Below are 25,241 nucleotides of genomic sequence, written 5' to 3'. Positions count from 1 at the left end.
GAGGTTTTCAGCGTTCCGCCTTAGATTGTTTCACGCGATCTACTGTTCTTTCCCTCTTTTCTCTCCCACCATGGCAGTTTTTGGAGTTGTAACTTTCTCAATTCAAGCCTTTCCTCTCAATTTATTAATCTCGCTATGTTTTGAATGCAATATACTTTTAAAGGACTATACTATTTTCTCCTTTTCCAAAGAAACATCCCAGTAAAATGAAAATGAAGATAACTGAAGAAAGAAAGGAAACAAAGGGGAAAAGCAAGGAAGGCAACACTTAGAGAAAAGATAATGAAAGCCCCCTGTTGGGCTCTTACACAAACTAGTAGACGCAAGGCTGTGCTAAGAATGCAACAGACAATAAAGGCAGCGCAATCACCTCCACTTAAGATCTCTGAGTGAAGAAAAAATTTATACCCTTTCTGCTCCTATGAAGGAACAACAGGACCACCCAGGAGGGATATAAGAAGAGATGGGGCTCTCTTTCTTTCACAAAAAAAAAAGAAAAAAAAAGGAAAGAAAGAAAAGAGAGAGAGAGAGAGCGAGACAGAGAAAGAGAGAGATCGCAAAAATATCTTCCAAATTATATAAATGGTAATACACTGAGACTGTTTCTAGGCACATGTTTTGGACACTCTCCATTCAAATGAGGGCTGCCTCCATCATATTTGGTCCTGTAATTGTAAACTTACTCAAACATGCTGCCAATGATTGACACAGTTTGCGGTATCTTCTTTCAGGATTGTCTTCAGTATGCCATTTTCTTCGTCTTGTTCTGCAGTGTGTCGGTTGGTTGGTTGGTCTGTGTGGTAAGCTATATTTATTTTGTTTATTTTATTCTTCAAACTGGCCATCACACTAATGTGCTGTGCAGAGTCCATGGTTGAATTCCGAGTCTCTGGTCCTGAGAGGTGCTCTTCTAGAATCATCTGTGATTGTCTGGCACTCATGCCGAGGCAGAAAGTCAAGACTAAATTCACCCATGACTATTATGACCTGACTTTTGTGTTTCAGTCCTAACCCCAGAGGTTTATTTGTGGGATGTATAGTTGTTGTGACTCACCACCGGTCTTCCCTTCCTTTCCAGGTATCTCAGAATGCTGGCTAATCAGTCCTCAAGTTAAATGCAACATGGGTTTTGAATGAGGGTCTGACAGGATATTTCTACCTACTTTCAAGTAAACAGTCCCAAGCTGTTTAGTAGCACTGTGTTTCTGATTCACCATTGTGTTTTTCAATCCACCCATATTGTTCTTGTAGTTAATGGAAATCTGTACTAGATTCCAGAAACAGGTGGACCATCATTCCTCAATCTTAGTGGTTTGTGTTTTTATTCTATCCCCCTTTTCTTTACAAGTAATTATTGGAGGTAGATAAAAGCTCTGCAGACTCAGATATTTTATTTCCTTATACTCACAGGATATATATAGTATATTTTTATTTTTATAAAATAGACCATACTGAATAGTGTTCTGACTTCTCACAAGAAAATAAGTAGGAGTGACAGAGTGCCTTTTTTAAAAACAAATTTTGCTTTTTCACTTTTGTTTAATCCTCATTTGGTTGTGGATGAAAGCTCACCAAGGAACAGGGCATTTCCAATAGTTTGGGGACTGTCGTGGATGCTGGCAAGTGTGAGGACAGCTCCCTGTCCTGTGGTCCTTCTGCTCAGTCCCACTAGAGCTCAAAGGATGACGTGGCTGCATCCTCCACGTGGGAGGGGCATGTACACCCTCAACTTCACCACCTTGGGGAAGAGAACAAAGACTCCCCTCAGCCTGAATAGACATTGGAAGGATAACTTGGCTGTTAGTCTCATAGGCAAACCAGGACACTCTCAGTGTCAGGCAAACCTGTCCATGTGGACAGGAATAGAGAAAAATTTACCAACATGGTCTGTTCAGAGAAACATTAGAAGGTGTTGAAATATGGTACAGGAATGACGGAGATGTGAGTACCAAAGAAAGCACACAACTGCAAAGTGCTGGTACAAACTGTAAAGACCAAGACCGAGGTTTCCCAATTTATCAGAATTACCTGGACTAATAGCTAAAAATGTAGATCCCTAGGCTCCACCTTAGACTGGCTATATCAAGAATCTGCTACTAACACCCAACCTTAAGAGCTATTCTCATGAGTTTGAAGTGTATTAAATTAAAAAAACCAGTATATTATCCATCTCAGGGCTTTAAAAGGCTATGTGAGTCAGTATATTGTTTTTCAAGTTATTTTATAAATTAGATAAGTATCATACTAGCTTTACATATTTTATAAGTCGTTAGAGCAAATATCAGACTATTTGAGAGGCTGTAAAAATAATATATATGCATGTGTGTATAAATATTTCTCTTAAAGACATATTCTTGGAACAGTATACAAACTGAAAATTCTAATTATTTCTTTCAAGTCACCTCGTTTCAGATGAACAGATTAGTGGAATTCCACAGCTATTAAAACAGAGTCAATTTCCTGGTCATTATCAATTAGACTTGCATGCTTCAGAGTCAAAAACCTTTTAATGTTCCCAGGCCATATCCCCAAGCTTAGTCAATTTTTAATATAAAATCCCTCTCTAATAGATATTGATTTTCCCATGCCATTATTTAGGACGAACCATTATTACTTTATACCTGAAAAGCTTCTTAGATGTTTATAGAATCTCCAAAATGCCACATTTCATCATTCCAACTAATTTGTAATAAAACTTACAGTATATCCAATCTAATAAAGCAGGAAACTTATACAAGTTATAAACAATTGGAATGAAGGAAGAAAAAGTTGTCTCACTTATAGATGCTCTGATTGTACACCTAGAAAACTCAGATGGCATCGTTGAAAAGCTATTACAACTAATAATTGAGGTCAGTAAGTTACCCAACAGCAAAGTAAATATATAAAAATCAATAGCTTTCCTACATAATAGGAAAAGAAGTTAAAAGAAATAATGAAAAGTACATTATTCACAAAGTCATCATCTTCGTGGTGCCTGAGCAGGACTAAGATCCTTGCAGATGGTGGGTGGTCTATTCCCCAATGCCATGAGAAGTGTAATGTGGGAGTCCTGGAGTCACACTTCTGGCATTCAGATTTCAACTGCTGCTCACTAGATATGTGACCTTATGGAAGAGAAGTAAGCCCATGTTTTGTTTTCCTCGTCTCTAAAATGGAATTATTTTTTAAAATAATTCATAGAATTATTGTGAGGACTATATAGGCTTTATATGAATCAGTATAAGTAATGACTCTGTGACTTTATATATGTATACATGTATGTATATATATTACAAGGTCTGACAGTTAAATTCATGAACTTTTTGCAATGATGTTGCTAACCTTTATTGATATCAGAGGGATTATTCATTATGAAGTTGTACCAACTGGACAAACAGTTAACCAAGTTTATTATTTGGAAGTGCTGAAAAGGCTGCATGAAAAAGTTAGATGACCTGAATTTTTCACCAACAATTCATGGCTCTTGCATCACAACAATGCACCAGCTCACATGGCTCTGTCTGTGAGGAAGTTTTTAGCCAGTAAACAAATAACTGTATTGGGACACCCTCCCTACTCACCTGATCTGCCCCCAATGACTTCTTTCTTTACCAGAAGATAAAGGAAATATTGAAAGAAAGACATTTTGATGATATTCAGAACATCAAGGGTAATACAACGACAGCTCTGATGGCCATTCCAGAAAAAGAGATCCAAAATTGTTTTGTAGGGTGGAATAGGTGCTGGCATCAGTGCATAGATTCCCAAGGGAGTACTTCGAAGGTGACCATAGTGATATTCAGCAATGAGGTACGTAGCACCTCTTCTAGGATGAGTTCGCAAACTTAATTGTCTGACCTCGTAAGTTTGTCAGTGAGAAATCAGAGGAAGGAAAATAACATCTGAAGAGTCAAAAGTCCCCAGACATCCACTAGACTTTCCCTAACAGCTTCCATGAGTTCACCAGTGGCCTAATTTTTTCTTGTTTTCTAAAATTCCTCCCCCATCAGGGTTGTTTTAGAAGCAGGGCCTTCAGGGGTGTGGGTTGGAATTCTGTACGTAAGCCAGACTCCGAATGGCCCAGGGTGGCTTCTATAGAATCTCCTTGTTACTAGCTCAGACCACAGCCTGGTCCAGGTGAACAGCGCTGGGTATTTTTATGCTCAGAATCTCATTCATTAAAATTTCCATAGTGAATGAGTAAAATTAGACCATATGTTTTTCCATTTACATGGTTTTAAAAATAGACATAAAAATTTATCTTTTTTTTTTTTCATTTAAATAGCACAGGTGGTTTTTCTGTTATCTTTATTTTTTTTTCCAAACTATTTGCCATTTCTTTCTTTTTCCAAATTTAAAAAAGCAACGAAAAAAGGTTCAGATATACACTAGAGGTGCCAAGTCACAAACAAAGGATCATGTTAAATAGATTTCAATAGCGACCAATCCACAGATTTCTCTCCACTTGAAAGAATTTGCCAAAGAAATTAACTTTTGGAATAAAACAGATTTTGGTCTTGTTATAATCTTTCTTCCAAGTCAAGGTCTTCACTCTGACTTGGAGAACTAAAAATAATAACTTGTTTAGACAACACAAGATAAAAGTTTTTGAGATTTCAAATTGACCTTTCTGATATACCAAAATCTGGGTGAGAAATATTTAGATAATTAACTGACAACTAGCGGGCTTAGGTAATTTTTTTCCAGTGAATCGACATAAGTTTTGATCAAATAAGCAAGATATTTTGATGCTAAGAAAACACAATGAAATAAAGCTGTTGAATCTCTTATACTAGCACCTAGAATGACATGACTGCAAAGGGTTTGTTGTCATTTGCAGGGGAATGGGAAGGGAGACAGAGATTGGAAGCATATGCTCTGATTCCATTTGTTACACCTGCCTCTGAAAAGATGTGCTATGAAAATATGAACAGAAACTTTGATCAGCCCATAGAAGACTCAAGCAGCATCTTCTAGAAACCTAGGTTTCACTGGTTGGTTGAAATGCTTGTTATTCATCAGTTTCAAGTTCAGAGAATCACTGCATGGAGAATAGGGTAAGGACTTCAGAACCAGAGAAACTAAATCCCAAACTCTACTACTTCAGTGCCAGATGTACAATTCTTGTGAGTTAATTAATGTATTAAATGTCATGGTCGCCTACAGTATCCTATGGGCTTTTTGAAAGGGTTAGAAACAAATCTAAAAGAATAGGAAATTGCCTAGCATGTAACAGTGGTGAATTAATGATGGCTGCTATGAAACTTTCTCACAATAAAAGAATATTCTTCACGGGAAGTTCAATTTTTATCCTGATTTTACTTGGTACCCCCAATATAAAAGGTGAAACATCCAATCAAAAACAGACCCTGCCTTGGCCTGTGTTTCCAAGGAATTCCGTTCCAATGAACAGAATTCTTACTCTAGGTACAAGTAAGTACCTTGTTACTACAGGTACAAGAAGTGACCACAAATAATACCTGGGTTTAGCAAGTATGAATTTCTTGTCTTAAATATGACAGATTCGATTTCTTTAACTTAACAGTACAGAAAGCCTACAGAAGTATTCAGTGAGAAAAAGAAGACTCCACCTGATAGGATACACTGCTTACCACGCAGTTATATATCAGCTCTCTGCTTCTGGTTTGGGTTCTTTATGCCTTTTATGTGTGGTCATGTACTACCCCCTGGTCCCCGGCTGTGACACTCACCCACACTGCCATGGCCCTGCTGTGAGTCCCCCTGGTATGAGAGCCCGTGACAAACTACTTCTCAATTGCTACATCTATAATTACTAGAATTTCAGTGTATTGATTTTTTAAGGGAACATATCAATTGTATTTGAGATATTCAAACATAGTTTGACCCAGCAATTGTTAACATATTACTGCTTTGAGCTGGAGTTCACAGTTCACTCTATTGCTACAGAAATGCTGGGACTGTAAAAATGGCTGTTCCCCATGGGGCTCTTAACCCGTGGGAGTGCTGTACTTTATGCTTTCCTCATTTTGACTAATTTAGTCCTTCAAACAATCTTATGTGCTGTGTTTTATCCACAACTTAGAGAGGAGGAAACCAGATTGCACAGATAATGAGATGTTCCCAATCCTACAGCCCCTGAGAAACAGATCTCGGGTTTGAATCTAGATCCATCTGACTGCACACCTCATGCACCCTCTTCTCTAGAATAGTCTGCTCCATATGACCCCACTCAGTTCTGTGAGGACCGCGTGTGCTCTGGGATCAGACGGGTTGGCTGGGGTCCTAACTGTGCCACTAAACTTAATTGTACAAATTATTAAAATATTATTTAATAATGTTATAAATAATATTAACATGAATAATTATTAGGAATAATCAATAACAATAGGGGTATCATAATGATTATATGAGTATGTAAGTAAAGCAACTTAAGAATGCCCTGGATGAAAGCAAAATCAATATAGGCATACTGTCAGTGAAGTAGTCACTAAGGGCTGTTAGGAGAAATGTTTGGACAATTCTTGCGACTTTGCCAGCTTTCTATCTGTGATTTTCCCAGTTCTCCTAAAAGAGATCCCTTTAGTTAGAACAGTTGTGGTTACCTATATGATGTTTTGCATTTTCATTATTCTTTGCTCATTTGCCTCTGACTTACACAGACAATTACAGTTTCAAATGCAGATCACAAGATTGCTTTTGCATTTTAGGATAAGATATTAGACTCAATGTTGCCTAGCTGGTTCATTTATTCTGTGTGTAAATTGTGCTTTACGCATGAAAATTTGCACTGGACTCTGTGTTATGATAGCAATAGCATTTTACTTCACTGAAATAAATCTGGGTATGAGGCTTGTTCCTTTCCTCTGCAGGTTGCAGCAGTTGAGAACATACAATACGCCAAATCAGCTCTACAATGCAGTGAAACTTTATTACTGATAAAACTGTTTGGAGAATGGGGCAGGACCAGCTATGTCCCTCTCAGAACCTAGGATTTTGGACCAAAAGCACCCAGAGTCATCTCCCCCATGGCAAGAAAAGTAGGGGAACGGCAATATGAAGACTTTTATCTATAGCGAAAAAGGTGACTTTGCTCTGCATCCTGTGATCGGTATAGAAGAGAGAAGAGGTCATGCGTAAGTACTAACCTTTATCCCTAACAGATGTCAAGTCCTCCCCAATTTTCTGAATCAAATGCCACTTTTCCTCAGCGAGGCGCCTATGTGACTCAACCCCTGCGTGTTCTCTCCCCTTCTGTTTACTGCTCTTGGCCTCACTCACAACATTCTATCCAAGGTCGTTCTTGATCAGTCCTTTGTGCTTGCTGTTCCTGTTTCCAGAAACATTTTGCCAACTCATTTTTGACATATTTACTCCCTCTTGTCATTCTAGTTCTCAGTTCAAAGCTCACCACCTCAGAAAGACGTTAATAACCACCCAAATATAAAGACTCTCTCTGCTAGCTCTGTTATATAATCCTCTTTTATTGTATCCATGGTCTCTGAAAAAATCTTATTTATTTGCTTGTTTACTTATTTACTGAATGGCTTCTCCTGCGCAATGTGGGTGGACAAACATCCTCTGTAAAGAGCTAGGTAGTAAATACGTTTGGCTTTGAGGTCCACATTGAAACTTCTCAACTCTACCACTATAGTGAAAAGTAGTCATAAGCAAAACAGAAATTAATTAGCATGGCTGTGTACCAATAAAGCTCTATTTTCAAACATCAGTAGAGGCCATATTTGGACTGAGGACTGAGGTCCTAGTTTGTTGACCTCTGTATCAGAATATTAACTCCATGAAAACAGAATTTACCTGGTTTGCTCACCACTCTCTCCTGTTCCCCTAGAATAGTATCTGGTGAATACAGCAGGTTTTAAATAAATATTATTACATGAATAAATGCACCCATGCTGACTGAGTTCTGGCAAAAAATCTCCTCATGAAAAACGACTAAGGGGTAGATTTTCCCCTAACACGTTCTAAAATTTTACATATGTTCTTTACTTGTAAAATAGATAATAAATATCTGGAGTTAAGTTACCTTTTTTGTATTTCATCTTCATAAAAACCTTCTGCTATATCTCACCTACCAGGGGGGAAAAAAAGCACTGAATCATAAGACATTGTTTAAAAATTAATATACTTTGAAAAAGTAAGCCAAAGTGATTTAGGGCTTTTGAGAGTAATCAAATTGGGTGACTGAAGCAACTGAGATTGGTTTTACAGCCATCTTGGTGGAATGCAATTGTTAAGAAAAGGGAGGGATAATGAGGCTCCAAACCTGAATCAAATCACGTCTCTAACATTAATTATTTCTGTGACTTCCAGGGCAGAAATTTTAATCTCCAAGTCTCAGCGTTCTCATCTGTAAAACTATTGGATTACTTAGCAATAATAAGAACACACATGTATGAGTGCCTACAATACATAGGCATTGTTTTATTATCTTGCATATTATCTTGCATATATTATCTTACAATAGCTCTATGAAAGTAGAGATTCCATTTTACGGATGAGGAAACTGAGGTACAGAGGGCTTGAGCAAATGAAAACTGACAGAACCAAGATAATTATTTAGGTCTTATGATTTCAGGTCATGCCCTTCACCCTACACTAGGCTGCCTGATCTAAGTCCCCAGTGAAAGGAGGATAGTCTCTAAATCTGTGGTGAATGGATTTCTAACATTTCAATGTTTTTCTTGAAATCTTTTAGGCATCTTAATGTGATCCTCTAAAGTTTTGAGCTGCTAAGGCAAGAGCTAGCAGAAACTAAAAACTATTGAAATATGGGGAAGTGTTATACAGAATGTGAAAATAAAGTGTTTATTCATGAAAACAAAATGCCAATTATGCTAGAATATAGTTGTTGATTTTTTAAAAAAATTAGATTTTTAAAGTTTGGGACTGGAGATCTCTTGCATCTTCAGTGCACTTTACAGGTAAAGAAAATAAAACCTAGAAAGAATTGATTCACAAGGCCTCCCAGATGGGTAACCCCAGAATTGGAACCAGCGTTCTGATAACCTAACTCTCAGTAGAGTGCCCTTTCCAAAGCGAAAAAGCAAATTCCAGCTCCAAGATGAACAATAATGGAGGTATCCACCATTCAATATGATTTTACCATTAATAACGCAGTGTGTGTGTGTGTGTGTGTGTGTGTGTGTGTGTGTGTATGTGTGTGTGTGTGTGTGTGTGTGTGTGTGATGAGAGAGAATGAAGGTTTGGTAGCAGGAACTCTAGGCTGAGACTGAATTGCATGCTGAGGACTATGCTAGGCTTTTTAAATGGATTGCTCCATCTCCACAATCATGCTGTGAGTATTACTGTCATTATCGTCATTTTATAAATGAGGAGACTGAGCTAAGGGGGATTAGATAATTTGGTCAAAGACACACAGTTTATTATTGGAGAAAAGTAATTTAAACTCAAGTGATGTGTTTCTGGAACCCATATTTTTAATATCCATGCTAACATACATCCTAAAAGGTGTTGGTCGCTTCCCTTAGAAACCAATACTATTACCTAAGATTCCCAATCATTGACTTCTATCATTTGGGTCACAGACTAACTTTAAAAATCCTTCTGTGTGGAGAGATATACCAAGATGGTGACAGTTTTGTTTTATTCCCCAGACAGAAGCTATGAAAAAGTTCCACAACATGGCTCTACCAGTATATTTTGTGATTAAGTACATTTGGGAAATGCGGACTTACACCCAGGTCAATATACTTTGTTGTTTTGCTCTTCTTTGCTTGTGGAAATTCCACAACCTAAATACGCTAAAGACCTTGTGAATCTGAAAGAGGAGACCTAGTACACAATATTTCCTAAATTTATTTGCCTGCAGAGCACTTCCAATCCACACACTTTAAAATGTCTCTTAACATCTTCCTGAATTAATGTTCATTTTACAAGTTAATATAGAAAGTTTAGAAATGAGGAGCCATCAGAATGACTCTCATCATTTTACACAATCCTGAAGATTGATACACAGGACATGGAAACTGGATGACAGAAAAGAAGCATAAGAAAAAGGTTTGAAACAAAAAGTACAATTGGTAAGAGGAGATTACAGAATTCTGCCAGATGTTGCGCCCTGCATACCTTGGGCAAAGAGTGGCAGGCCCAGGCAGAGAAAGGGAAAGAGGAGGGCATTACATAAGCAGGGAGGGAATGCCAGATGTCTACAGCCATGACTCTGTTGGTGTTTAAGCTAAAGCACTGTGAACTTTTCTTAGGTGTGTTGTCACACTTCAATAAATAAATACAAGGAAGGTTACTCAACTGAAGATGCTTAGTATCATGGTCGCATCTCTCATATTGGTCTCATTGGGTCAAGAAGCTAAGAACAGAGTGAGATATACCTTTGTAGGTTGAATTGTGTCCATCAAAAAGATAACATTCAACTCCTACATCCTGATAGCAATGAATATGACCTTATCTGGAAAAACGATCTTTGATGATGTGATTATGTTCGGATGAGGTAATACTGGATTAAGGTGGGTCCTGATCCAATATGACAGGTATCCTTATAAGAAGAGGAAAATTTGGATACAGAGGCACCCGGAAGAAAGCCATATGCTGACAGATGCAGAGACTGGAGTGATGGTCTTACAAGTCAAGGAACTGCCAGGATTGCCAGCAACCACTAGAAATTAGGAAGCAGCAAGGAAAAATTCTTGCCTAAAGCCTTCAGAGAGAACGTGGCTCTGCCAGACCCTTGATTTTGGCTTTCAGCACCGTGGGAGAATAAATATTTGTTGTTTGAAGCCACCAAATTAGTGCTACTTTGTTACAGAAACCCTAGCAAACTAAAACAACCTTGATTCTAATTATAGGTGTCAGCCAGATCATAATTCCCAAGCAACACCACAAATGGGTACGTATGGGGTAGAGCTTTGCCTCTTGCAAATATAAGCTCGTAATTTCCAGACAATACAATTATATTCTCTGCACAAGTAGTGATACAGGCTGAAAGTGAAGAAGTAAGTATCACAATAGCTATGAGGGCAATGTAATCTCCTCCAAGTCATTGCCAAAGTTTCTAGTACTTGAAAGCTTACCATGAACACACACACAAAAAGGTGAGGATGCACGGAAGGGGTATCAAGTATAACCATATGGCTCTAACATTCTGAAACAACAGAGACCAGAAATCAATGAAGAATTAAGAATAAGTGTGGTTCTAACTCTTAGACCTGCAGAAGTCCGCAGCAAAATGGAAACCAATAACCAATGGTGTCCTCATGGATATAATGTGATACATGGGGTTGGGGTTAGCAAGGCTATTGACCTGACCCAGTAGAGGGTACCTATGGACGACTAATAGGAAATATTACCATTTTCTATTTCCATTAATATAATTATTTGAGTAGGATTTCCTGGAAAACAGATAGTGAGACTGAAATTTGCATGACTGAGATGTGATGGTGAATGCTCTAGGAAACAACACCTGTGAGGGTAACAGATGCAGGGCTGGATGGAGGAAGAAGCTGACCCACAATGCAGTTGATCTAGGATGACCTTCAGCATTATCTTCCCTTGAAGAAAAAGGATTAGGGTTTTTATACGCCTGCCTCAGTCAACCAAGTGTTGGAGGTGGGCTGCCCCAGTGATGGGGACATAGCCCTGGGAAGGAAGCTCTTTTTGACTAAGGGCAATTACCAAAGAGGGACACAGCTGACAGCCAATGGCTATCAGCACTCCAAGCAACTGAGAATGACTACCTCAAGCCACAGGCAGCACCTGGGTGGCACCCTTTTCTCTTTCCACAGGAGTTTGGGCCTCCTTAAGAGAAGTTACAAGCAATAAAAGAAAGCAATATAATTAGAAATGAAAAATCAATATCTGAAAATAATACTAAAGCAAGTATGCCAAGATGTGCAGATGTCACTGCAACTGAAGAATAGGGTACTGATCTTCCCAGTAGTTGGGACAAAAAGGGAAACAGGAAGTATCATATCTTATCGTTACCAAAGAGGATAAAGCAAATTAATTCCTCAGAGGAAATAAAACTTTCTTTAGTAACACATTACAAAATAAGACTGGCACATAAACTTTATGGGGTAAAACAGAATGGCTTCAAGGAACAACACCCTCCACAGCATTTTCATTACAGCGCCTACAATCGTACATGTTATGTAGTTTTTTCTTGTAAATATGTGGTAACCAAAGATTAAAAAAACAGTGAAGGCTTTCTTTCATCCAAGGTACCAGATTCGTTTGACTGGATATGCAGAATTCTGGGGCCACACTTAAGTTCTAAGGTTAGACCTTCAACGTAGAGGAGTCCACGCACATCATGGCCTTTAGAGGATAAGTGCTAAATAATTTTCCCTCTGGGCCAAAATTTCCTTGAGAGCAGGCTCCTTACACTTTTTCACTCTGTATCCCCCATTCCTACAACGGCACCTGGTCCAGATATGTGTAGAATGAATGAGTGATATGGTTTCTCTCAGATTGGTGAGCAAACAATCTAAGGTATGTGTGTGTGTGTGTGTGTGTGTGTGTGTGTGTGTGTGTGTGTGTGTTATGAGCAAGTATGGACTTTCAAAGGTGATCGCAATACATGCTGGAATCTAGACAAGCAGGAGGCAGAGTAAGAGGAAATAATTTTCAATGGAACAAAATTATGGAAGGCCTTGAAAGCAGTCAAAGAGATTTATACTTGAAGGCATAAGAAACAGGGAGCCAATGAGGTTTCTAAAAAAGGGCACAAGATAAAAGCATTGTTTAAAATAAATGATCTTGGCAGCAGAAAAGTGAAAAACAATTTTTTCCATAAAACACGTTGTTTCCAACAAGAACTTGTTTAATTTAACATTTTATTTTTAAACCAAATTTAGTCAACCCAGTTTTTCTTGTGGACAAAATTATTTTTATGAAACTTTTTCCTTAATTATAAAAAATTAATCTGCAAGCATGAATATATATAAAAAAGGGAAATAATTATACCAAATCATCCCCAGAGGAATTGATTGCTGACATCCTTCCCACCTTTTTTCTCTGTACTTTACATAGTGAATTCAGCGCAGACTATAGAGATAATTTCATCATCTCAATTTTCACTTAATTTATAACGTATATTTTTCTGTTATTGAAAACTCTTCAGGAACATTTTACAATTTTAAGAATTTCGTAATATTCACTTATATGAATCATCCATAATGTACTTAACCATTTCTCTGTTGTTGGATATTTAAATTTTTGTCTTTTAATTTTAAAATGTTTGTACCTTAATAATTAATGCTTCTTCAAGCATCCTATGCATAAATCTTGGTGGATATTTCAGATTATTCCTTAAAAAAACATTCCTGGAGGGGAAATACTCGTCCAAAAAACATTAACATTTTGATATATGAGTATATTTCTAAAATGTTTCTCAAAAAGTTATACTCATATCAATTTGTACTTTCTCCACTAGTATATGAGTATACCAGCATTCTACACACTCCTTGGCATGAGGTATTTCTATTATAAAGGAAAATTTTACTTATCAGAGAGGCAATAAATTATGTTTGATCATGGCTTTAATGTAAATTTCTTTCATTTCCAATGGATTTGAATATCTTACTCAAATATTTATTATCCATTTGTTTTTTACTTTATAAATTCTCTTTTATCATTTCTTTGCTACTTAACTCAAGCTTTCAGTAACAATATTTGTGTTGTCATAGGTCTCATATGAACTCATTATATAATAAAGCAATTAATCTAGCACCTAGTTATATCTGCTGAATATATTTAGAGATAGAAATAATTTACGCTTTTATATATTGATTTTCTCTTTGTGATTTCTTTCATTTTTTTTAATTAAAGTGCTTTTTCATTCCTCAGTTTGATAGCAATTTTCTTTTACATTTTTTATATGTTTTTTAAAAATCTAAATTTTAAAATGTAACTATTTATTCCATCTGAAATTTATTTTGGTGCATGGGGTGAAATGATGTATCAGCCAGGGATCACGATTACTAAGAAAGAAAAAGACAGATGTCACTGCCACCATCCTTACCAAAAGGCCAAGTCGTCTACTTCTCCACTAATTAGTTTATGATCTGAGTCATGAGTTAGTAGATATAATTTTTGAAGCCCAGGTCAAATGCTCTGATCTACCTTTGAAGGAGGTTCGGAGACAGTTCCAAACTTTGAGTTTGGAGACAGAATTTATAATGTGCAAAGTTCTCAGTACAACACATGGGTGTTCAAAAGATGTTGAGTTGCCCCAAAATGACAAATACTCCCTATAAATGAAAAAATAAAGAGCTATTGTTTCAAATAGCTTGCCAAGTGTGCCAGTATAATATATTAAGTAATCTTTTATTTCTCCGTGAAGGTGCTATACCTTCAATATATCATATTAAATTATAACATGTAGTAGCAGAATAGGTTTCTGGTTTGGGCACAATTTTTAATAGAGCCTTGAACATTTGGGAAGTTTAATATAAGACTTATAAGCCAGCCAACACACACACACACACACACACACACACACACACACTATGACTTTTTTATATATTACAACAGTTACTTTTATTTGCATGCATCTTGTAATTTTAAAGTATATTAGGTTATTTAACATCTCTTACTCCTCAAATAATTAAAGCTAATTGTAGTACCCAAAGCCCACACTTCAACCACTGATGTCAGTGTTATCTCCACTTTAAAAATGATGAAGAAAAGAAAATCATATCTATCTAATGCTGTAAATACATTGACTAGTATACAAGGTGTGATCAAACAATATGGTGAATGCTTAAATAAATAAAAAAATCATTACAGTAAAATACACATTTCCGTTAATCACCCTCAGAATACTCCTCCTTGCTTCGAACAAACTTATCCCAATGTTCATTCTTGCCACTTTCTAAAGCAGTTCTGGAAGTCCTCTTTCATGACTGTCTTTAGTTGCACTGTCCTGGTTGCCATGATGTCCTAAATCATTTTGACTTTGGGGAAAAGCCAGAAGTTGCACGGTGCCAGATCAGGTGACTGAGGTAGATGAAGATACACTGTAATGTTTTTATTTGACAGAAATTGCTGTACAAGAAGCGATGTGTGACACGGAGCGTTGTCATGATGGAGGATGATTACGTCACACTTTAAAACACACCTTCTCTCAACCGTAGCTCACACCTGATTGACTGCACCGAACAAGTTGAAACTTGTCACACACTGTTACTAAGGTTCGACCCGCAGCTTTCAGTATTGAAGATCCCTGTCGTTCTGTTGGAAGCCACTTGGCAGCAGCATTCACCATATTTATTGATCACAACGGAAAGGCTCAGTGTCACACATCACTTCTGGTACGGCAATTTCTGTCAAATAAAAACATTATAGTGTGTCCTCATCAACCTTATTCACCCAATCTGGCACCATGCGACTTCTGGCTCTTCCCCAAAGTCAAAATGATTCAAGACAGTGCAACTAAAGACACTTATGAAAGAGGACTTCCAGAACTCCTTCAGAAAGTGGCAAGAATGAATATTGGGAGAAGTGTGTTCAAAGCATGGGAGAGTAATCTGAGGGGGATTAATGGCAATGTGTCTTTTACTGTAATGACTTTTTTTATTTAAACATTCACCATATTTCTTGATCACACGTCGTACATGGATGAGTTCTATCAGTTGCCATCTTCCAATATTCAAGACAACTGTGTGCATATTTTGGTGTAACTCTCCCTAGGCAGTTTATTTTATAATTCATTCAGGATATAAAATAATCTTCCTCATGATTACAAAAGCACTTAGCACATACCTCATCCAATTTCCACCAAGATCACAGAGTCAGAATATCAGATGATATTATCAGCCCTCAAGAACTTTACCAAGTATTTTTTTTTTTTTGTAAAGTTGTTTTATTTAGTTCTTATGTCTTAGCCTTGGGAGCATAATAGCCCAACATGTAAGTCCCCTTATGGTTCCAATTACAGAGGCTATGGTGGAAAAGAAAGTTCAAGGTAGAAATTAAAGATTGCACATTCTATAGGGTTTTGAATGGGGCACATTAAGAGGCTAACTTTAATGTGGGAATTAAAAGGTACATTGCATTACCTATGGAATAATAATTCCTATATATGGCTGCAGAAATATAGTTCCAATCTAAAGCATGACTAAGGAGTATGAGACATCATCGTAGGTTCTTTTCAACCCTGAAAACTAAGTACTATTACCCCCAGTTTTAAAGATAAGGAAAAAGATGAAGGATTCTTTTTCCAACCCAGATTCCCATCTTCAAATTCCCCGCTTTTGCCACCGTTTCAGAGGTCAAAGAGGCAAACATTTGAATATTCTTTCATCTCTCATCTCTAGTTTCCTACCTTCGATACTGATGAGTCCACTTTGGGCTCATCAACTAGGTGATGACCAAATCATCAATGTGGGAGTCAGGCTTCTTTGTCAGGTCTCAGGAACCAGAAACACTAGTGATTCCTGACCTTAACTATTTCAGTACTACAGTACTAAAATTCACTTTTTATATGAATTTTATTGTTAGAAATGAACATGCTAGCTACTTACAAGTTTATTAGAAATGTAGGATGTAGTCAGAGAAAATGTCCTCAAAATTCTTATAATTTTCTAGAGAGCATTTCCCAAATTTTATTAATTATATTTAATTATAAAGATATAAACTAAAAGTTTTATTTTAGCAAAGGGTCACTAGAATATGACATTCAAGTGAACAAATATGCGTATGACTAGAATACATTTATCGACTCTCCAGCTGCTCCATTCCAAGCCATAACCCCCAGTTCCCATACACTCAATTAGAACAACACTCAGATTAGCAAATGAGCAGCAACCAGCAGGGCACCCAGCAGATCTTCTTCCATCTGAAAAGATCATAGGGAAAAATGATAAAAACTGATATGATGTGGAATGTAATTGATACACCAGAGCCATACTTTTACCTTGTTCTACAAATATAACTTCTCTTTCTTCCCTGACCCCCGAAGACAGCTACCCAATTTTCACGCCACATAGGCAACATGGATGATATTCCTAAAATGGTGTTGTAGAAGAAAGATGGAAGAAAGCAAATCTTGGAAACCTGCAGCTAGAGGAGGGAAAGGGAATTTTCAAAGAGAGGCCTTAGAGTACATGACCCCCCCCCCCGACCCCCCAGTTATTTGACAGCTACAGATCAAGACTGAAATATACAATTGGGCAAGTGACACCATTGTGGGGACTGATTGTGACATGGAGGTCACAAAAGGTAAAATTAGCCTCATTCCTTGTATATTAAATATGTATATATTTTAGAAAAGATAAATTGCCAAAAGTATTAGAATACCTACAATGATTTTGAATGGTGATATTCTAAAAACACTGACTCATATCTGCAAGTTTCTTATTGTTACTATTATGTATTACCTTCATGAGTTGGGAACTTTATAGAAATTTTGAAGCTAAATAATGCCTATTATGGTGCTATTTATTGTTACTTTACTCCCAAAGTTTCAAACTTACAGTGATTTACCTAATTACAGTTTTAAAATATAGTGTTTAAATGCAGAGTTTAAAAAATTTCTTTTAACGTAAATAAAATTATTATTGAAATTAGCATTTGAATATTTTTCTAGTTTGCATATTTTAAATACACAATCAGTTTTCTTCATTAAATAAAACTCAACAAATGTTAAAAGAATATGAGTTTAATCATTAGTCATTAGTTATCTTTGTATGTCTATGCCAGTCTAGTTTTTAATGAAACTGGTTTATAAAGACCACATCTATACTAAAAGAGAATCTCTCCTTGACCAGATTCTAGTCAAGTTCTTCTGAAACCTTTTCCCAACTAGGTCTTGACTTTGGGGTTTCTTTCAGTTTTGAATTGCCCGACTTTAGCAAGAATCCTGACAAGTTGGTTAAGCAGAATCCCCCACCCTCAATGTCTAATCAACCCCCATATCCAATAGAATTCTTCATGCTCTACCATTCCCCAGGTGATGTCTGATCACCCTGTCTGGCTTTAGCAAAAGTTATGTTGGACAGGGTGAACTAGAATCCCCTCTTATTCTTGATGTTTTCTCTCAGTTCTCTAACTACTAAGCCCCACTCTGCTGCTTGGCTATAAATTCCCATTTTTTCTTATTATATTCGGAGTTGAGCCCTGTCTCTCTCCCCTACTACAAAAACCCCATTGCAGTGGTCCCTAATCTATCAAGGAGATACTGAATAAAGTCTGCCTTACCATTCTTTTACAAATGTCATAAATCAAGGTTTTCTTTAATATTAACTAATCAATTAACTAATGTGTATTCATATTAGTGACAGCTATAGTAATCATAATTTCTCCTTAACTTACATTTTTAATCACTTTTATATTTTTTTCATTTTTTTTTGTTATAAGCCTTAAGTTGATTTGTATACTGCTTTAATAGAAGAGTTTGCCATTATTTATAGGAGAAGTCATAAATTTTCCAGAAAACCAACAACTTCAAATTATAGGCAATGTTTTCCTGAATCCAGCGGCATGAAGCCATCTCAGCTGATTCACATCTCTTAAACATGGATATACTACCTTACAGTTGATTTTGGAAGACAAAAACAATGCAATCATTTGTGGATATGATGACTGAGAGAAGTAACTGGTGGCTAACATGACACTTCCATCTCAAGTAAAGCTTTCAAACTTACAGCAATATATGCAAACAATATACTGGGAAATAAACCATCCATTAATACAAGGGCATGTATGAAACTTAAAAACATTTATTTTAAATTATATTGATGATGCAAATTGTAAATATGGAAAATTCCCTGATAGGTCATGTGCTGAGGATACAACATGGATCCATGTCCCCAGAACATAGAACTTGACTGTGTAAATGCTTTAGATGACTTAGAACTACAAGTAGAGCTTCTTTCCCTATGAAAATAGCAAGCTCAGTCACACATTAGCTAAATTGCTGTCAGTCACTGCGCTAGGCTGTGAGGATATGGAGGTAGAGGAACTATTATGCCAAAACTCTTGCCTGCCAAGATTTACTGTCCAGTGGGGAAGACAAACAAATATCTAATTATAACAAGTACATTACAAAAGCATTCGTAGGTCAGAACTGGGTCCTCTAAACCTTGAAGAGTGCCTCATTGTCAATAAACATGTTTTTCCCAGTTACATGCTGTTGCCTCAGACCAATCCTGTTACAGCCCAATCCAAACAGGTCAAACAAATGTCAACAGAAAAATCCAAAGCAACTTGAGAAATGTCACATTTTATGTAGGGAAGTGAAGGAGAATTTGCTACACATCGGCTTGTTTTCTTCTTCAGTCAAGTTTCTAAGAAATACGTATTAAGGGTCTCTCATAGCACTAAGATAGATAATGAAGGGAATAGTAAATGTAAATGACAGAAATTCAAATGTGTTAAAATCACACTAAAGTTATAGGACTTATGTTGAGAAAAATAGGTGAAGTTAGCAAAAGAACAAGCAGAAGATTGCTTTTACAGAAAGAATTTCTGAAGAAATTATATAAAAACACAGAAGTGACTAAATATATTTAAAAAGCAAGGATGTGTGTGTATATATGTATGTACACACACACATATATATGTGTGTATAAAATAATGGTTGGCCGGGGATGGGGAGGCTGACTTTACAGGAGGATACGCCAGAAATTTCAATATGCTGGTGACATTGTGAATTTCAAAGAGGGTAGGTAGCATGAAAACTTTTCCATAAGCATTTAGTAAAAAAATAAAAAATTAAAAAATGATGTTAATGGATGATGGAGAGTCACAACACTTTAAGAAAATCGAAATCACACTAAAAAGTCAAAGTCAAAATCATGCTCAAAATACCACTAAGTAAAGGCATTTTAGAACCAAGGAGACGACCTTATTACAAACTTCTTCTTTTTTAAGGCACCAAATTAGAGCATAAATTCTTTCCTTGAAAAAACTTGGAACAAATTCTTTAGCCTGGGAGATTTTCCCCTCAAACGTGAAGAAATATGTGTTAGCTATTTTTGAGTAGTAGGAATGTAAAAAATGCATATTTTTGAGGATTGGAGACTTTTTGTCCTTGAATAACTCAAAATTTCTTTGTTCTTCTGAATCAAATTTAGTAAGTAATTAGTGCATAATGAGAAGCAGTTGTAGCATCAGACTCCATTTAGCTAAAGTGAATTTAAAAATACATAGGAAGACAGATAATCTGAATTTTCTTTCTAATGACGCTAACCGTGTGAATGGTGCTAAAGAATGTTTGATGGGCTTAAAACTCTGATTTTGCTGATTTCCAGAAAGCCGTTGGATATTAATTTTCTCTCCAAGTTTGGTTCAACAATGTATCTGAAGTAAGTGGGGTTTTGAATCAAAGATCAGCCGCGAAGAAGCAAAGAGCATTTCCAAGAGAGTCTAGAAAGACGATTGCTGGAACACCGACTCACTTGTTAGCTGACTGGCCAAGTTTTCACTGCTGAGGTGAATGCTGAATCCTACTAGAATCCCATTCTGGAGACAAAAGTCTCACTCCTAAATCCACACAAAGCAGGCAAATGATAGGCAGGAATTAATCAGCCTCAGCAAAAACAGAAGCAAATGAGACATAAAGGCTCAGACTGTTTTAGGTCTGCCAGAAAGTTTCTAAAGGGAGCAGGTGTGACAATGAGCAGGAGAGATAAGAGGGGGGAAGACACGCTTAGCACCACTATAGGAGTGTTCTGAGCGATCACTGCAGATTTGGGGTCTTTTAGGGTTGCGCCAGCTTCTTTTTCATTTACCACTCAAATTTCAAAACTTTATCTCTTATGTGAAGTCCAAAGCTTGTCACATGTCTTCCAAGTGGCAACTCAGGGACCCAGGTTCCTACCATTGTGTTTGCTGCACCATCTTCACTAACAGGGTTGCCAGGCACATTTACAGGAAGCCATCAGAAAGGGAGAGAGCATGGAGAATAACAGGTGAGATGTACAAACCAGATCCGGAAGGTCCCTTCACTTCTCACATTAACTAGAACTCCATCACATGGCCACATCTTACTGCAAGAAAGACTGGGCATTGTGTCGAAAAGGGGAAGAACACATATCTGAGAGAGAAATCGCCCTGGATTCTAATCCCAGGTCTGCTATCTACTAGCTGAGAAACACTGGTTAAGTTATGTAACATCTCTGAGCACTGACATGTTGACTTTCTCCTTCCAATTCTCCCTAGCCTCTATGTCAAATTTCATAGAATTTTCCAACCAGGAGCAAAGTATGTATGGCAGCTCAACTTATCTGCAGTGTTTAAGAAATACCATGCTAACAAATTAATAAATAGAACAAAGCTGCATAAACCAGGAGAAGGCAAAGATGAAACGGAAGCAGAAGCAGAAGGAGAAGAAGGAGGAACAGTCCAACCACCCTCTACCACCAAACTGTGGCGATATCCATTCCCGACTTCATTTTCTTATCATATATCGTCTATGCAAAGGCTGGCAACCTAGCTTCTCCCTCCCCCACCCCAACACCACTGAAACTCTACACTAATCCAGTGAAAGGTTCTCAAATTTTAGTGGGCACTAGGGACACCTGCAGTGCTTGACGAAATTCTGGGCTCACTCCCAGTGTTTCTGATTCAGTGAGTGGCGGGAATGGCCAGAGAATTTGCCTTTCCCACAAATTCCTAAGTGATGCTGATTCTGCTGGTCCAAGTCCTACTCTGAGAATCATTCTCAAGTACGTGATTCTCATTCTTGACTAAATGTTGGGATTAACTTGGAAGTTTTCTAAAATGCCAGACCACTTAAACCAATTTAATTAGAATCTTTGAGAGTAAAACCCAGGTATAGTTTTGAAGTTCCCTAGGTTGAGACTCACTGCTCAAGCAGGACATAAATAGTTTTCTTTTTTGACATCTTCAGGAAATAATTTTTCTTAACCATAAATCTGAAGACATGATTTGAATCTGCTGGGTTTGCCTTGGAGCCATTGCACGGAGCAGTGCTTGGATAGCAGGCACCACTGCACGTCAAAGTGGATGGAGTTCTTACTGAAGTAGTTGATTTCCTTAAACTCTCCACTGTGATAAACACCTCTTCCAAGTACCTCTCATTTCACGTTTTGTATACTGGGTTTTCTTATTTCTTACCTGCCATTAAGAGCTGTTCATTCTTTTTTTATTTGTTTGTTTATTTTGCTAGTTTCTTTTCTTCCATTCAATTCCAAGGCTGCTCCTGGTCCTGTGTATTCCTTTCTCTACATTAGTGTTTTAGTCATATCCTCCCTCCATTCAAGTGACATGAGTATTTTCCTGACTTTCAGTGACATTTCAAATTGGAGGATGATTAGATTCCTCCTCTACAAATCACTTAAATTATTACTTTGAGCAGGTAATTCTTAAGCGGTATCACTCTGGGAAGTAAGAGTATAATTAGACATAGATAACAACAGCAAAATAGCCAACATTTACTGATCATCACTCATTGTGCTAAAGACTCCATGTAGATCATATCATTTATGTTTCACAAGAAACCTATATGTGAGATACTATTCTTACTCCATTTTACAGATAAAGGAAGTAAGACACAGGAAGGTTAAATAACTGACCCAAGGTCATGCAGCTGGTGAAGGCAGAGAAAGACTTCCAAAGAGTTATTCTGGCTCCTGAAATCAAGATCTTATAAATCTGTCATGGAAGAGAATGGGAAAGAGGTTCTAGAAAACAGAACAAGTTTACAGAATATGTAGATATAGATATAGACATAGATATAGATATAGATGATATAGATATAGATATAGATATAGATATAGATATATAGATATATAGATATATAGATATCCTTGGGAGGTTTAAAGCAATAATCAAATTCAATATAATTGAACAAAGGCATTGAAATAATGAAGCTCAACTAAAGGAATAAAGAAAAGACCACTATAGATTTTCATGGAAAAGGAGAGGCATGGAAGATCACACATGTCAGGAAAAATTAGAAAGAGGACAGGTGGATGGCTGTGCTCCCTGAGTTTGTCAGTGAAGAGGATTCATGGGTGTTTTCACAGACCTGATGCAGGCAAATCAGGAGACAGAGAGCTGACTTGTGATCACCTTGCCATCTTCATATAAGTTGGCTCATAGAGGCAGAGGAAAGCCGTCATCAAGATGTTATTTTAACACTGGTTTTTAGGAGTTCAGAAAGTCCGAGGCAAAGAGCTGGAATGGAGATGCATCTGTCCCCAGATCAAAGGACCTACAGTTGGAGGAGTTCAAGAGGGACTTTTCAACAAGACCAGAAAAAAGTGACCCTAGGATAAGGAAAGATCTAGCTTTAAAATGTTTCCCCGAAAATAAGACCTAGCTGGACCATCAGCGCTAATGCATCTTTTGGAGCAAAAATTAATATAAGATCCAGTATTATATTATATTATATTATATTATATTATATTATACCCAGTATTATACTATATTATATTATATTATACCCAGTCTTATATTATATTACATTACATTATATTGTATTATATTTATTATATTATATTATATAAGACCCGATCTTATATTAAAATAAGACTGGGTCTTGGTCTTATATTAATTTTTTCTCCAAAAGACACATTAGAGCTGATGGTCCAGCTAGGTCTTATTTTCGGGGAAACAGGATAAAAGTAAGACAGGACCAGAGAACACACAGCCACTTACCTGAGAACAAATTAAAGTTATGTATTTTCTTTATGTTACAACTTCTCTAACCCTTTCCTTTAACTTGGTGCTTTCAGAAATTGGGAAGCAAATAAATGAGAGTAAAGCAGGAGAAGAAGGCAGAGAAATAGGATAGAAGCCAACCAATTACAGGTCTACACCCTGAAACAGGTTAGAGCTTGAGGAGGGGAGAAGACTGGCATTAAATAATGTTCAGGGTTTTGATTAATAATTACACTGGATATTGAAATTTCTGAATTAAGGTAGTGTTTATTTCTTAAAGTGACTATCCAACTGTGTTTTATCTAAGATTGAGCAAAAACATAGAAAAACACCAAAATATAAATGTGTTTTGATTAAGCCAAAAGTTGTTCTTATCCGATATAATGTTCACACATGTATAACAGCGGTCTCAGGTGATATTTTCATTGTGTTCACCCTCGAATTCTTACAAGTTTGTCTGGAGGAGGTACATGGAGGGTATCAAAAAAAAATGTACACAAGTGGACACCATGGTCAATGTTGTTCAAGCAGTAGTTATTTGTAATCAGAAGTGTCTGGACGCTGATGGTAACCACTTTGAGCACCTCTTGTAATTGCCGAAGTCAAACGTGACTTGTATTCAGCTTTTGTTATTGGTATATATTAAGCGTTACAATTTTAATAGTTTTTTCCTTTCTTAAAATGTGTACACATTTTTTTGGCACCCTCTGTAGATAAGTCTTGTAAGAAATTGTTTTCTATAAGGAAGAGAGATGGCTTCTGGTGAATGGAAGTGATAAATCAAAAGAAGAGGTCATGAATTTTCAAGGTTTGGCTCAAGAAATGTGATGACACATTGGATAAGAGGACTATCTCAGTGCACCCAGCTGATTCTGTCACTCAGACCATTTTTCAGTCCACCAAGAGTCCTGATATGAGTAACCAGCAATAAAACAGTAATTTTCTCTTTAGATTTCTAAGTAACATGGTGGGTAACAGGATCCAGGGGGGGTATTAGTCAGGTTTGGAGAATAAAACAGGAGCTTTTCTAGGTATTTTAAGCAAGAAAAGATTTATTACCCAGAATTTGGTGCCAATAATACTGTAAAAAGGGCTGAAGGAACAAAGATCAGAGAAGACCGACACTAGCTCTCAGGATCACCTGACCAGCCTTTTGAGACTCAACAAGTTTCAACCAGGTCAGAAACTCCAGGAAACCAATGTCTAATGGTCACCGCTGCCTGAAGCATTAAGGTGGGTGATTTTCAAATCGTTTCCAGAAGGCATTGCGGATGCAGAACCTCACATCTGCTGAAGCCCAGGTGCCACCTGCCACTAACAAAGTATCATGGCTTCTGCTCCCTTCCACCTTCTAACACTCATGCAATGTCATTTATTAGAGGAAAGCAAACCAAACACATGTAATAAGAAATGCTGAGACATGTATCTCCTGGTCTTCTAGCCCCAGAGATACCAAAGAGAGCACAAGAGAAACACTGGAGACGGTAGTAAGGACCATCCCAGAATTCAACACTGAAGGTATACCCCATGTAAGTGACTCTATGTTGGCTTATATCATCCATATTTTCAAAGAAAATAATAAAAAGTATATCTGTTTGCATATGTGATTCTGAAAAGATCAATGTTTGGTCCCTCTAAAACAGATTTGGGGTTTTCCA

This window comes from Rhinolophus sinicus, linkage group LG02, assembly GCF_036562045.2.
Source record: "Rhinolophus sinicus isolate RSC01 linkage group LG02, ASM3656204v1, whole genome shotgun sequence".
Lineage (NCBI taxonomy): Eukaryota > Metazoa > Chordata > Mammalia > Chiroptera > Rhinolophidae > Rhinolophus > Rhinolophus sinicus.
The sequence above is the reverse complement of the archived record's forward strand: the minus strand, read 5'-3'. Positions refer to the sequence as shown.